General features: G+C 42.2%; 1 long non-coding RNA gene across 1 annotated transcript; it reads right to left on the bottom strand.

Annotated features, from left to right (window-relative positions):
* Positions 1 to 1,971: 1,971 nt before the first annotated feature.
* Positions 1,972 to 3,372, bottom strand: LOC128561722 (uncharacterized). The gene is made up of 3 exons (XR_008373321.1): positions 3,244 to 3,372; positions 2,535 to 2,637; positions 1,972 to 2,088 (listed from the first exon to the last, which is right to left on the bottom strand). It is a non-coding gene; the product is annotated as an uncharacterized LOC128561722 (long non-coding RNA).
* Between the last annotated feature and the right edge of the window lie 11,078 nt (positions 3,373 to 14,450).

The raw sequence follows: 14,450 nt of genomic DNA, 5'->3' as shown, positions 1-14,450 counted from the left end.
CCTGTTCACAGAATAGCTCCAGTTTAAAGTGGGATTCCCAGACGGGTGTGGTGGCTCACACCTGTAATCCCAGCACTCTGGGAGGCCAAGGCAGGAGGATCACTTGAGCTCAGGAGTTAGAGACCAGCCTGAGCCAAGAGCGAGACTCCATCACTACTAAAAATAGAAAAACTAGCTGGGTGTTGCAGCAGATGCTTCTAGTCTCAGCTACTCAGGATGTCGTGGCAGGAGGATGACTTGAGCCCAGGATTTGAGGTTGCTGTGCAGTAAGCTGATGCCACGGCCCTCTACCCGGGATGACAGAGTGAGACTCTGCTCAGAAAAATAGTGGAATTCCCAAAAAGAATCTGCAATTCCAGTTGATTACTGAGTGCCTACTGGGTGCTGCCCCCAGCACTAGAGGCTGCTGAGCAGAGTGGAGAAAGAGGAAGTGGGTGGAAGTATTAACAAGCACCACTCAGACTTCAGGGACCCCGATTTGGTTTGGGGGAAATGTCATGTTCACGTCTCAGAATGGTACAAGGAAAACTAGTTATCAATCAATACAGGTGTCTGGAACCTTCCCCAAGAAGGAATAAAGACAGTCTGGCTGTGAGGAAGAGAAGGGGATGGGACTGATGCCACCAAGGAGCAGTTCTCGAGCCGGCGCGACAGAATGAGCGGGGATGGGAGGGCAGAAGCGGAGACATGGCGTTTCCGGCTAAGAGAAGCAATGATCAAAGGCACAGCCTCTCCAAAACACATTTTATATAGAAATGGTAAGGAAACAGCCAAGGGTGGCAAGGATGCCGACCAGGGGAACGAGCTCATGTGTTGCTAGTATCAGGCCTTCTCCAACACCTGCCATTAAGTGCCCATCGCCGTCCAGCTCTTGTAGATGTGTCGAAGGACTCACGGTGGTCGGTGCTGGGCTAAGAACTTGACGTGAATTTACACGGCCAGGTAAGTGAGGTTACTGGTTTCGTCCTCTTGGTTTTGCTTCTGAGCAGGTCTGTAATATCCTGGAACAGTCTCTAAGCACTGTGGAGCCTTTCTAGTCCAGCTCCACACTGTACTAACTGGGTAACCTTGGAGAAGTTACTCTCCCCTCCTGTAGCTCACTTTCCTCATCTGTAAAATGAAATGCAGCCCAACCAGGCCTCACAAGGTGACTGAGAAGATCACATCAGCAACCACCCGAAAAGCAGAAAGCACAGGCTGCTGCCACGGTGGGCATTTAATAAATGATAACAATAATAATAATAATAATTTTAATCTTATTATGATTATTATTCCACCACCAGTTGACTGAAGGGTGAGGCAGCCATCCTGAGAACATATCAGACATTTCCTTGGTCTGTTTCTAGCACCTGACATGCTTGTCCTTTTCCCAAATCATCAGCTAAAAAGTTGGATATGATGATTTCAATATACTTCTGGCTCTGAAATGCTCATTTTTCAATACCCCGTGCAAATACCGCCCCTCCAGGAGCCCAGCTGCTGGACGCCGAGCTGCTGTTCATCTTGTGATGTTCACTGTTCTGTGAATGAGCCCTTGGAATGTCTTAGGGGTGGCTCAGGGGGGTCTGGGGAGCAGGGGGCATGGTGTTAGGGAGTCCAGCAGGTCCTGCACCCACAAACACCCCTCCAACTCTCTCATCCTTTTCTTGACATCTTCTTTCGTAAGTTCCACCGCAAGCCTGAATTCTCGCTCCTGAGATCACTTTCTTCGTGAAAATCTTATTGTTCAGATGAAAACCTGCCACAATTCATCTTTCATTGTCTCTTGATTCACTATCTCTACATTTGAAAGTGTTTGGGGTTTAGGGCTTTAAAAAAAAATTCATCAAGTATTTAAATCAATCTCTCTCCTCTTTGCTGATAGAGACCCCAGCCTGCTGATTAACTTTTCAATCACAGCTGCCTACAGCACACAGGCTGTGCAGGCAATAGCGACTGCAGCTTGGGTGACAAGGAAAGCAGTCATTGAGCTGTCTCTAGCTGTCCCTCTGTGCTGAGTCTGTTCATCTGTGACTTCTCGGTCCTCACGGGCCCTCTGTATACATGAGGGTTAAGATGCTACGCCTTCCGCAGTGGAAACAGAGAGACCTAGAGAGGGTAAGTAGCTCGTCAGAGGTCACACAGCCAATAAATGGCAGAATTCAGGAACCAATCCAGCCACCCTGCCCCACACCAGTCCACTGGGTTCCCCACCTTATCGTCTGTCTGGATTCCTGGAACTCATCAAGGACTGAGGCTTTGCCTCCTTAATAGTTGCCTAGCAGTCTGGCACAAAAATATTCCGATCGGTTGTTCTTTCTATAAATAAGAGTCTGATGTGGACGGTGCTGGCTCTAGAATGGGGGTAGAGCAGTAAAGGAATAGCCCAAGTCTTAGTCCTCTGGAGCTGGAGTTGCTGTGGGCGTGGGGGTGGGGATGGTGCTTTGCTTTCATTCCTGGTTTGCTACCACAAACTCATGGTTTTTTCAGACCTTTGCTTAACTCAGATTCTCTGGTTTTCTGGAACACAGCATCACAAACCTCAGATTACTTACATCCAGCCGGGGAAGTGATGAGTAGTCTTGGTTACTGCCCCTGAGAAGTTGCCTGCTGTGACCAGGTTTCTTCTCTTTGGGAATCTACAGAATGCAAAGATGCCTTGATCCATTTTAGGGGATAGTAGAGAGAGAGAAATAGAAGTATCATTTCAGCAATTACGTGGCACCGAGGAGAGCCGGAGATGGGGAACCACCCTGCTGGAGACTCCATCTCTCCAAATTTACAGTCTAATTGAGGAACATTTTTAACCTATTTTGTTCGCCATCGACATCAAAATGTCTCTGTTGTTTATAAATTTCTGGAAGGTGAGACTGTGAACATTGAGGCTAAGCCAATGGTCCGGTGTTACTAGTTCTCCGTTCCCAGAATCCTACCTCCCTTCTGGGGTCTTTGTTAACTTGCCAACCCTTTCTGGGGGTTTACTCCAGGTTCCTCCACGAAGGGGCTGTGGGGCCTCCTCCCCGACCCCTACCACACGTTACAGTGCCGTGGGGTGATCCAACCACGCGGCTAAGCAGGTTTCACCCACTCCACACCTAGTGTTGAATCTAGTTGAGAAGCGGGTGAGGCCAGGGCAGATGGGAGAGTAGCTGCACCATAGAGGTCTCCGCGGGGAAGGAGGAATAAATCCTTCATGAATGTCGGTCAAATGCACCTGCCCAAGCATGGCACCCAGGCAGATCTTGCCAAACCGCATCATGTTACCTGCTCATTTGAGGGCCAGGAGGCTTTTGTCAAGAAAGGTAAGGAAGAGCTTCTGATGTCGACGGCCAAGTTTTCGTTGACTCAAGTTTCAAACTTCGCACTGATTTGTAGCCTTGTTATTTAATTTCCTCCTCATCAGACAGAATTAAATACCAAATACCATTCCCAGGTCTTCTAAAGTCCAATTGCCCCAATGCTTTGTTACCAACTTATATAAAAGTTTAAATTTCCTCTTTCCCTGCTCAAATTTCTGCCAAAACAGTCATCAGCAATGAAATTTTTGAAGATAATTAGCATATCAGATATCTGTAATAAGCTAATCATGTATTTCTTGGATTGTACTTCTCTGGTTAGCTGTTATTAATCACAAATATTATTCATGTCATTTGAAATATTCCTGTTGGCGGATGTTTTTATGCTTGAAGGATTCCAGCTAGAAGTCTTCAGCCATGGATGTGGCCCCCCCACACCCCCACCCAATTCTCTATGAGAGGCCAGATTTGATCGCATCTTGTTGAACAGGGTTAACCTTCAGGGGAAATAGCATTAAGGGAAGTAATTATCCATTCACACTGAGCTGGCTACAAATAAAGTGAGAAAATCACCTCAGAACGCACATGAAAAACATAATGTAGTTAATATTAAATAAAAGGATTGGGTAACCAGCCTCTTTTTACAGTGTGTGCTGATGTGTCCTTGATCAGGGCCTGTTTTGTTTATGATTAATGAATGACTCACCTTGGGCTGTGTTCCGTTCAATGCATACCTCATTATGAATTTGAAGAGGTCATTTGTTCCTTGGATTTAAAATAAAAACCTCTTTGTACATTCAGAAGGTTAAGAGTTTGATATTGGTGCAAAATCAGGGCAGAGAAAACTTGGAGACGTTTGCTTCAGGTTGTTTAGTGTTGTTGTTAGCATTGTTCCTTTCTGAGTTTTAGGATTTGGGGAGAAATTCTGAGCCTGAGTTCTGATTTCAAAATAGATCCTAAAGTTACGTGGCTTGGGCTCAACTTACCTGTGACAGCAATACTGCCCGATGGTGGAGTGAGTCAGCAGGGCTTTGTGACCCTTCCCATGGGGGAAGGGCTCTCCTTGCTGTGCCAAGGAGGAGCTGCAGAGGGGTGTTCAAATGGCACAAAAATGAATCAAAAGTAAACAAAATCTGAGGCCCAAGTACTCAGGTAGGATTGGTGCTGTCTCCTTTCCACCTAGTCCACCACCCTCTCTTTCAATATTTTCTTTTCTTCTTTAAAGTCATCTGTGGAGCTCATTTTAATTTAATTTCATTCATATGGAAATGTCAGAATCAGCAGTAGTTTGCAGTGCAGTTGACCAGGCACTACACAACCCAACTGTGATGCAGAAGACCATAGCTGGGTTAAAAGAGTGTATGCCTTTTTTGTTTTTGCAAAATTCTTGATAAAGAATTATATATATACATGTATCTCTTGATCATTATATATACACACCAGGGCACAACAAAAACATGACATGAACACATATCAAAGGATCACAGATATTGATCGATCTGAACCTCTAGATTGTGTTTTATTAATTCTGACGAGGGGGCTGCTCCCCAGGAGAGGGATGTTGTGTGTTTGGGACACAGCCCCACCATGGGCAGAGAGCACATTCATAACAAATGTGTAGTCTGACCACCTGTGGGCCCCACCATTGCTCAGTTAATGATCTTTCCACAGGGGTTTGTGTGTTCACTTGTGCATTCAAATGAGGGCTTGTCACGCAGAAATAAAAGCATATGCATGAACAGACCTTGGCGGTTGACTAAGGATACCCACTTCACAGTGGACATAGTCCATTAGTCACCCAGCCAACTTTTTTTTTAAGTCAGGTTATTTCTTTATGTGTGAGAGAAACTATGTCCTTTGATCACAGCCATTAAGACGGGATTAAATAACAGCAAATCTCAGAGACCAAAAAATTACTCCTGGCTCCATCACTAACTACCTGTGTGACCTTGGGTGGGCCATTTTCCCTCTCTCTGGGCTTGAGGGCTATTGCTATAAAATGAAGACTTTTGACTAAATAGACTTTTTAATTATTCCTTCCTGCTGATGTTCTGATTTTTTTTCTATTTTAGACATCATGCCTCTGCTTTCAATATTCTATGATTCTGTTCAACTATAAGAAAACTAATAAAGCTATGAAACACTTCCACTTCAAAATGTCCTCAAGCTGAGGTTAGAGTCTTGCTGTTTCACAAACTCAATACAGAAGATCAAGGTTTTATTCTTCTCCATAATCTTCACCTGTCTTCCAGGCCCATGAGCACCTACCCACACTAAACACACTCAGATTTTGCTCATTACTGTGATAAAGTACCTTCAAGGCTGAGAAACAGACTCACCACTCCAAGGACAACAAGCGAATATACAATTTTTACAACTAGAAATAGAAATCTCCTTTATTTTCTAACTGCTCATCTATGAAAATATGATAACTGGAATCACATTACTGCTAAGGAAAACACCCAGCACAATCTCCTCACATAGCATATATCTTAATATAATTCATCAATTTCCAAAATGAAATGAACTTCAAGAAATTTAACAAAGTTTCATAGGAAACATTTCTCAAATTACCATAAAATGTTTTGAAATGACTTGGTAGCAGCAGTAGGTTTTTTTAAAGTGTATTACAAAACAAGAGAATTTGGATGGAGCAAAGAATTTTTTTTAAATGATCACTCTGCACTCAAAAAAAGGGGAGGGGAGCGCCCATCAATTTGAGAAAATAGAGAAGAAGCCAGAAGGTAGTTAATCAGTTTTATTATTCGTAATACTGGAAGCTATTACCTATGTATTTAAAGCCAGTTAAGCAGCTTGGAAAGACTAAAATCTCAAGCACACAGATTAACCTCTCTGATCTTAAACAAGGACGCCCATGGGCTTTCTTCTGTATATCATAAGACAGCTATGACACCTCCAGGAGCCCCACCAGCGACTTTTCCTCTGTGTTTTCTTTTCTTTTTTTTTTTATTGTTAAATCATAGTGCAATTAATCAAGGGGTACAATGTCTTTTTCTTTTTTATCACATCATCCATAACTTCCTTCCCCACCCCACAGCCACCAAAGACCCCAATGACCATTACTGGAAGGTCCCTAAGAAAAGGGGGGTTTGAACAGGAATTGGTTCAGCTGTCCATCAGTGCCCACTCAGTTACTCGGTTCCCATTGCTAATGAATGACAAAGCCAACTCCCAAATGATGCTCGGTGATTTTCTTCTTTTTCTTAACACCAGTTGAGTTACACGATGTGCTTGTTTCCTGAAATCCCCAAGCTTGAGGGCCTGGGGACACTTTTCTTCTCCTAGGGTTTTCCTTACCTTTTATAAGGGATCAGATATGTGAGAAGAACATGAGTCCTCCATCTCGCCTGCTTTAGTGCATAGAGGACTGAGGGACTCCCCTTCTTTCCCCCTAAATGCCTCTCCTGCCTCCTTCTTCCAACTCTGAGCAAGACCTCCCCAACCAATGTCGTTTAGTGTGCAGATGGCTGTGGAATGTGATTTGCACCGACTGCCTATCATACAGGAGAAAAGGCAGATGTGGGGTTAGAGTAACACCCACCCTCTGTTGACTGGTTAATTTCTGTCGAGGACGCTTGTGGCTTTCCCTAACCTGTGCCTGCTTCTGCTTTGCTGACAACCCGCATTTTTCTTTTGCACAGTCACACTTCACTCTTCTCAGACCACGGAGTTCAGGGCAACTAACGTCATTTTCAAGATCCAAAGGTGTGGGCCTGGTACAGTGGCTCAGGCCTGTAATCCCAGCACTCTGGGAGGCTGAGACAGGTGGATTGCTTGAGCTCAGGAGTTCTAGACCAGCCTAAGGAAGAGGGAGACCCCATCTCTACTAAAAACAGAAAAACTAGGCAGGAATGGTGGCAGGTGCCTGTAGTCCCAGCTAACAGGTGTCTGAGGCAGGAGGATCGCTTGAGCCCAAGGGTATGAGGTTTGCTGTGATGCCACGGCCCACTATCCAGGGTGACAAAGTGAGACTTTACTTCAAAAACAAACAAACAAAAAAGATTCACAGGTGTCCAGTAACCTGGACCTGGCCTGTCAATCAGAACATCCGCCTCTTTAGAGGTCTTGTCATTAAGAGGAATCCAAGAGAACCTTCCAGGGGCCTTTCTGAAAGGGGCCTTTCTGAAAGAAGAGATGCTCTCTCTCCAGCCTGTGGGTGCTGTCTCTCTTGGCTTATTGCAATGTGACTTGGGTCTGCGTCACAGCAGGAGAGCCTGGCTGATGACAACACAGGAAAGCAGAGATAGAAAAAGCGGAAAGGAGACAGAGCAGAGAAAGGGACAGAGAGAGAATCCCGATGATGCTGGGAATCCTACCTTTCTTGTTTGGTCCTATCAGTTTCTCTCTCTCTCTCTCTTTTTTCAGATTAAGTCCATTTATTTGAGTCAAATTTCTGTCACTTACAGTTGAAATGATCCTAAATGTCTATCTAAAAGTCACAGTCTTATGGTACAGAATGCAGAATTATGAGGAGGATTTGACAAATTGACAAAATTGAGTGGAGATTTTTAAATATCTCAGCAAAGTATGACACACAATAGCTTCACCACCCTAAATTATATTTGTTTTTTTAAATCTTTTCTACGTTTGAAATGTTTCATAATTTTACATGAATTTATTTAGAACGTTGAAAAAATCATCCCTTACTCATGTATGGTCTTTTCAGGTTTCCAAAGCCTTACACTGTATATTTTCTTATATGTGATCGTCATGATGAATCAGTGAGAAGCGAATGTCATCCCAGCATTCACAGGAGAGGACCGGGACTAGCTGATACAGTCATTCTCTTCACTCTTGAGGTGGTTATTGAGAATGCACCATATGCAGGCTCTATGCTAAGTGTTGGAGAAGTGGGGACCAAGTCACATGTCACTCCTGTCTTCAGGGGACCCCCAGTGTGGCTGGAGGGTGGGCAGTTCGTCCCCATTAGATAGTTCACTGTCACAATCCATGTATGTACATGCAAGAAAGGAGCAGTTCAAGATGGTGTGCAATTAAAGTGGATATTATAGCATTTAATAGAAGGAACTGTTATGGCTTCTCTGAAAAGAATGTCAGCATGCCTTGGGGGAGATGTGAAAGAAGGCATCTTGTGAATATTTCATAATGTGGAACGGTCATGGAAATATCAAGAATCCTAGTAACTGGGCAGCGCCTGTGGCTCAAAGTGGTAGAGCACAGGCCCCGTATGCTGAAGGTGGCGGGTTCAAACCCAGCCCCAGCCAAAAAAAAAAAAAAAAAAAAAAGAATCCTAGTAACTGCATTTCCGAATGAATGAATGTTTATGAAATTTTTTAACTTGCATTTTATTGTCTCCTCTGCCAACAGTCTGGTGTTATATTTTTTATTATCTAAAATTCACTAGTAGTGTTTCTTCAAAGGCTGTTGCAGTTATGGTTAAATAGTGGGACAAAAAACCCAAATCACTTACTTGATCACTAATTTTCAAGAACTTTCAAACTTAATTTATGTCTGGATATGGCTTTGAAAAATACTGGCAAATGTTATGCTTCTTTTTCAGTCTGTGATAAATATATCCCCAGTAGATGGAAAATAACACTCTTCAATACGTGACTTCATTTCTCAATGTAATTCTGATTTTGAGGCTTATTTTAATAAATTTGTATGAGCTATGTCCTTGTTCTTAAGATTTGGAAAAACTGGTATAACTACATAGTAGGAATGTTTCTCGGAGCTACGTATGAAGTAACTTTTGCCAAAGCATAATTCATGGTGGCTGCAGAAATGCAACTTCAAATTTCCGTATTTGCATTGTGCTTCATAAAATTTAACTGAAGAAAGAAAAAGGTGTAGATGATCCAAGGCTGATCCCTGAGGACTTTATAATTCACCTGGAATCAAAAAGATGAGTTAGAAAAGGAGAAAGATTTTTAAGTAGAAAGAAGAGCAAATGCCAAGAACCGACGAGAGGAAATGTGGTGTATTGAAGGGATCAGAGACCTCCATTGCGCTGAACCCTCTTCTTCACCTTCATGCAAAGACATAGCTGGTTTTTAAGGAGAAGTGGGATGTGAACTTAATGAACTAAAGAAATAAAAGTGGATTTGGGAAGAGGTTAATTCTGTCAGGAGTAACATATGGGGCATAAATAATACAGGGTGGCCATAAAGTTCATGTAAGTTGCACACTATTTTAAACTGCACATGAACTTTATGGCCACCCTGTATTTCTATAAACTTGTCCTAGACCATCAAGCCAGTAAGAATTAGAGCCAGGTGAGGCTCTGCAGTGAACCCAAAGCTGTGCCCACAACCACCAGGCGACACAGAATATAAACTAAAAGCCCATTTTCTGTGGGAGAATTATTAGGTTATCCCTCAATTTTTAACAACTTGACAGTGGCATTTTCTAACCTTCCCTCTTGGCTTCCTCCTCCCCTCCCACCGTTTTTTATAATAGTTGCACAATTCTTTAATGTGATTGAGGCAAAAACCTACTTGCTATTTGTGTTGCAAAGTTCAAAAATTCTGTTTTGTGTCATCACTTTTAAAAAATGTATGACCTAGAACACTTAGAAAATTCCAGAAACCTTTGAACTCCAGTTTGTTGAATATTGTAGTTTATGTTTTCTCTAATTTGTCCGGAACTATTTGTACCTTGTATCATTAATCTATAACCAAAAACTGGGTGGGCAATCCCCACATCACCACCCCCAACTGATGATGCCAGGAACATGACTAATTCTATTATCTTTTCTTTGAGCTCTGTCAATATACCTGTTTCCAATCTTTATTTTTTTTTCCCCTTTATATTTTATGGAAAAAACTCTCCAAATAAGATCAGAACTGCTTCGTCATTCATCATCAGTAATCAAGCCTGACTCAAGAGCAGAGTTCAAAACATTTTTTTCCACACTTAGATGCAAAAAAAAGCCAAAGAAGAAAAAAGCTGGCCACAGCCGTCTGCCTTTTTGTACGTACGTAAAAGTGTTATGATGTCAAACTCTCTTTAGTGGGTTCACATTGTTAACTAATAGACATTGGTGCAGACAGTAATCCGGACAAGCTACTGAGGGATAACTTGAGGGAATTTAGATTAATTCCTAGAAGAAAAATGTCCAGGGTCTACAAAGCATGGCAGCACACTGAGAAAAAGCTCTCACTCCAGGCCCTAGGACAGCCTGTGTCACTCCCAAGAGTTCCGTGTCCTCATCTGTCCAACATGGACCACAATGGTATATACCCTATTAGAGTACCATCTGTATTTAGTCAATGAATATTTATTGAGAGCCTACTATATGCCTGGCAATCTCACTGACACTGGAGTACTTGGTCTATACCCTCATGAAACTGACATTCTCATAGGAAAAAAAGAAGCAAGAGTCAATCAGTTTATTTCAGATGGTGATAACTCTGGCAAAAATTATAAAAATGATGGAGAGAGAAGTGAAAGGCTACTTCAGATAAGATTTTAGAAAGGTCTTTGGATAGGTTTGCTCTCTTGAAAGAGCTGACATATAAACTCAGCCACCAATGAGAAGAACTATCCACGGGAAGATGGAGGGAAAGAGAAAAGAACATTGAAGGAAATGCCCAGACCCATTTGTGAAACAGAGACAGCCACAGCCTTGGAGCAGAGAGAGGGTGGGTCCGAGGGAGGTGGGATGGATGATGCAGAAAAGGCAGGCAGGGGCAAATCCTGATCTTCAAGGCCATGTAAGCAATTTGGACTTTAGTCTAAGTGCAATGGAAAAGCACTAGCAAGCTTCAACCAGGAGGAAAAATTAATATATTAATGGCAATAGAGAGGCTACCTCTCAATTCCTTCTGTCAGTAAAGATTTTGAACATATGGCTCACATAGTGTCCAGTGAGCCCAAATTACTGCGAGTGTGAGTGGGTTGTGAGTACTTAGAGATGGCGAGAAAGACGGGCATCCAAGACGGAGCCCTGCATGCTGCTCGCTGTAATGGTACCTGGCCAGCTTCTGACACTAAAAGCTTCCCAAACGCTATGGCATAAACAGGATAGTAGTTTATTCCTCTGGGTGGTCCGCGGCTGATACGGCACCTCAGTGGTGTCAGGGACACAGACCCTGTACTCTTCTGCCAACCCTGCATGTGTCTTCCTTTGCGATGGGTTAGATAGCTGCCATCTTAGTTCCTCCCGCTACACGCACATTTCAGCCAGAGACCCGGGAAAAGGGAAAGTGGAGAGAGCATGCGCCCTTCCCCTTCCAGGTTGCCAACTACTGTCTGCGTGCGTCACTTCCGCTCATTCCTATTCCCTCCTCCCCCCCCCCCACCCGCCCCAACCTCATCTCCTGGCAACAACTAGCTGCAAGGAGCGCTGGGAAATGTAGCTTTCAGCTGGGCAACCACTGAAACCACGTGCCAAGATAAAGCTTTTCTTACACTGTAAGGATGTTGGAAGGATAATTTTGGTTTCTCTCATAGCTTCCAACTCAGCCTTCAGCCCTTGTTAAATCAGCTTTGTTAAAAGACGTTCCATTCTCAGAGGACTAATTAATTCATTAAATAAATCATAAGTATCTAATACAAATAGTCAATCAACATATCGCTATATTTGATCATTCTTCCCAACCCAATCTTCAGCTTTGCGCGGCACTCAGTGACTTGTTTCTTTAAATTTAATAATAATAATTTAAAAAATGAACAAACAAGTCATTGGTCACCTGTTTCTCTTAGAGCTGCTCTCTGTTTTCCTAGAAATGGAGATAGATGTATACTGTTTTATTGCTATTTCCTCATCTAGTCCTCCTTTCTTTGTGATTAGTGGCATGTAATTTCAAGTCAGCTTTTTGAAATTCAGAGTGTCCTTTTGCATATTAAACATAATTATAAATCTTTCTTTCTTAAATGTTTACCTTTAAATTAATATTATAACTGTATTCATGGAAAATTAAACCAAGACCCACTTATTTGGGGATACTGATATATATACAAACTTCCTTTTTCTAACCCATTCAAAAAGTTTTGAATCCTTACTGTGTGCACTTAGTATATTGACAGTTGAAATATTACATCCTGCCTATATTTGAATGAGTAAAATAAGTTTGTATCTCTAAGGTACCAAGAAAATCAGGGTTTTAGTAATTAACATATAGGTTGAATCATTGCAAATGCCCAAACAGGAAACTGGAGGCCTACAGTTGTTTTTATTTTTTATTTTTATTTTAATAGCTTCAGGGGACGCAAGTTAACTCAAATTCTGATACATTATATACCCTGTTTCCCCGAAAATAAGACAGTGTCTTATTTTAAGGTGTGCTCCCAAAGATGCACTAGGTCTTATTTTCAGGGGATGTCTTATCTTTCCTGTAAGTAGGTCTTATTTTCGGAGGATGTCTTATTTTTGGGGAGACAGGGTAGTAGTGGAGTCTGAGTTTTTGGTTCTCTATTCTGTTTCATTAATCTATGTATTTATTTTAATTCCAATATTACAATGTCTTGGTTACTGTAGACTTGTAGTACAATTTGAAGTCAGGCAATGTTATACCTCCAGCTTTGTTCTTTTTGCTTAGGGTTGCTTTCAGAGGGCTACAGTTGTATAATGGAAAAAGAACTGGAGTTGAAGTCAAGATATCAGCATCCTGGTTTTGCTGATGAGTTTCTGTAGGATCTGAAATCACTCTCATAATCAGTTTCCTCCTTTGCAGAATAAGTGTTGTGTCCAGCTCTGCACTGGCCAATCCCTGGTGTAGGGCTGCCACATCCACACTGTTGGTCTGTGCAGACATCACTGATCAATCACAACCCTTTTTTCTCTTCTAAGCTGAGACACAGCCTCAAATTCCTCTCAATACAATCTTCATTCTACCAAGTTTGAATTAAAGATGAAACCATTTAGTCATCCTCGGAATTCAATGGTTTCTAAGATCTCTTCTAGCTTTAATATGTTAAGATTCAATAAAATAAAAAATAGATTCAAAGAAAAAGAAAACTTTGGTTGAATTCACATATCAATCTGATTCATAACATTTTGCTATTTAAAGTATTTAGCCTCAAATATTAAACAACAAAGCACGCTGGACTTTGCTAATTAAAAAAGATGAAGCATACATTTTGGAAAGTGTGATGTGCTATTTCTTCCACCTTAAAGCTAAAGGGAGTAGAGAATATAAATGCAAATTATATGCATATATACTTTGGGGACCTTCCTATTTCTTATAACTGAATTCAGCTTCTGGGGAAATATAAAAGATGACTCCAACTCTATATTTCCCAGGAGCTAACTTTTAAAGTTTTCAAGAGCCTTACAGAAATTACACCTTCCATAACAAAATAAAATGAAGTTTTCAATGTTAGCAAATGAAAGGAAAGTCTCTACATGGCGATAAAGGTTGAAACTTTGCAGCTGAGACTCTTAAATCTGAGAATCCCTTTTTTCTGGTGGCTGTCCTTGAGTATGACTAACCTGCACACTGGCCTGGGAAGGGATGCTACCGCCCACTATTGTTGTTCCTCAATTCTGGGCACAAACCTTCCTTTACTTCTTCACAGCATTAAAATGAGATGGAAGGAAGCAACACAGAAAGAACCATGGAACAAGGCTTCCTGGCTCGTTCGGATTGGCAACTCCCACAGTAGGCAGTACCTCTTAGCTCCTTATCCTCTGGAAGCACCGTCAACCATCTTGTCACAACTCCCTAAAATAGTTCATGCCAACAAGATCAAGGCCAAAGGTAGACTGGAGTTCTTGCTCCTGCCCACCCTAGGTCTTTCTAGGACATGGGGTATTTTAAGAAGTGATTAAGGGTGTGAGGACTCTGTTCTCATGTATGGGAATAATGCCCTAATGAAAGAGCCTTCAGAAGCTGCCCAGCCCTTCTGTCCCCTCCATGTAAGGACACAATGTTTGCTCCCTCCAGAAGGCTGCAGCAGTCAGGAGCCATCTTGCAAGCAGACAGAGAGCTTTCACTATATATCAAATCTGCTGGCACCCTGATCTTGGACATCCTGGCCTCCAGAACTATGAATAAGAAATTTCTACTATTTACAAATTACCTAGTCTAAGATACCCTGCTATAGCAGCAGGAGTGAACTAAGTCACCTGTTTTCTGCTTCTTCTCCCTGAATGAGGGACAGTGAGAATGTCCACCTCTTCCACAACATCAGATATGCCTACAGGGCCTATAGAGCACATGTTCATAGACCTCTATGTTTAAGTCAGGC

Source organism: Nycticebus coucang, chromosome 2, assembly GCF_027406575.1.
Source record: "Nycticebus coucang isolate mNycCou1 chromosome 2, mNycCou1.pri, whole genome shotgun sequence".
Classification (NCBI taxonomy): Eukaryota; Metazoa; Chordata; class Mammalia; order Primates; family Lorisidae; genus Nycticebus; species Nycticebus coucang.
Note: the sequence above shows the minus strand (reverse complement) of the source record. Positions and strands in the feature narration are given on the sequence as shown.